The 1,542-nt window shown below is 39.6% G+C and overlaps 1 protein-coding gene across 1 annotated transcript in view; it reads right to left on the minus strand.

The window, feature by feature from the left end:
- The window catches only part of DHRSX (dehydrogenase/reductase (SDR family) X-linked), a 130,182-nt gene that overhangs the window by 110,466 nt on the left and 18,174 nt on the right, over window positions 1–1,542 (minus strand). The window lies entirely within an intron of this gene.

Consider the following 1,542-nt stretch of genomic DNA (forward strand, 5'->3'; position numbering starts at 1 on the left):
AGGAGCGGCTAGTGAGTTTGAACCGTTGACCTTGCAGTTAACAGTCCAGTGTTGATCCTACAGTGCCACGCCAGTATTAATTATATACCTATGTTGTTGTTAAGTGCCGTCGAGTCAGTTCCAATTCATAAAAAACCCCTTATACGGTTCCCAAGTAGCAGCTGGTGAGCTTGAACCACCGATCTTGCAGTTTAAACTGACCTTGCAACCCAGCGCATTAGCCCACACCACCACACCAGGACTCCTTATACATCTATATGCTGTTGTTGTTAAATGCCATCGAGTCATTTCTGACTCGTAGCAACCCTGTATAGGGTTTCCAAGGAAGCGGATGTTGAGTTTGAACTGCCAACCTTGCTAGTCAAACCGACCTAGCAGTCCAGTGTTGATCGTACAACACCACATCAGGAATTGCAAATATCTAAGACATACCTATGTATCTGTGAGTATGCATACGTACATATGTACTGTTGTTGTTAACTGCTGTTGAGTTGGTTTCAACTCATAGCGACCCTACATAGGGTTTCCGAGGAGAAGCTGGTGGGTTTGAACCACCGACCTTGTGGCTAGCAGTCCAGTGCTGATGCTACAGTGCCAAACCACAGCTCTTAACCATACATGTGGTTCTGTAGGATATTGTTGTTGGTCAGTAACGTAGAGTCGGTTCTGACTCATAGCGACCCTGCACAGGGTTTCCAAGGCTATAAATCTTTACTGGAGCAGAAAGCCTCCTCTTTCTCCCACGAAACAGCTGGTAGTTTCAAACTGCCAAACTTGAGGTTAGCAGTGCAATTCGTAACCACTACATTACCAGAGCTCCTTCTGTAGGATCTGCGTATGTGTGTGTGTGTGTGTGTGTGCATACACATATATGCATATATACACACATATGTATGTATATGTATATATACACACACAAATGCATTTATATGTATATATACACACAGACACACATATGCATATACAGACACCTATATACATATTTATACACACATATGCATATATACACACATATGCATATATACACATATATGCATATATACACACATATGTATGTATATGTATATATACACACAAATGCATTTATATGTACATATACACACATATAGGCACACATATGCATATACAGACACCTATATACATATATACACACATGCATATACATACATGTATGCATATATAAACGTGCACATGAACACTGTGTATATACACATGTATGCATATATACACATGTGTGCACATATACACATGCATATATACATATACATGCATATATATACATGCATGCATATATAGACATGCATATATGTACATATATGCATACACATATATATGTGCATATATGCACACATATCTGCATATATACACACATATACGCATATAGATACATACACCTATATGCATATAGATACACACACACATATATGAATATATATGTTGTTGTTGTTAAGTGCCATCAAGTTGGCACCAACCCATAGTGACCCTGTATAGGGTTTCCAAGGAGCAGCCGGTGAGCCTGAACCGCCGACCTTGCAGTTCAAA

The sequence above is a fragment of the Chrysochloris asiatica genome, unplaced genomic scaffold (assembly GCF_000296735.1).
Source record: "Chrysochloris asiatica unplaced genomic scaffold, ChrAsi1.0 scaffold00372, whole genome shotgun sequence".
Lineage (NCBI taxonomy): Eukaryota > Metazoa > Chordata > Mammalia > Afrosoricida > Chrysochloridae > Chrysochloris > Chrysochloris asiatica.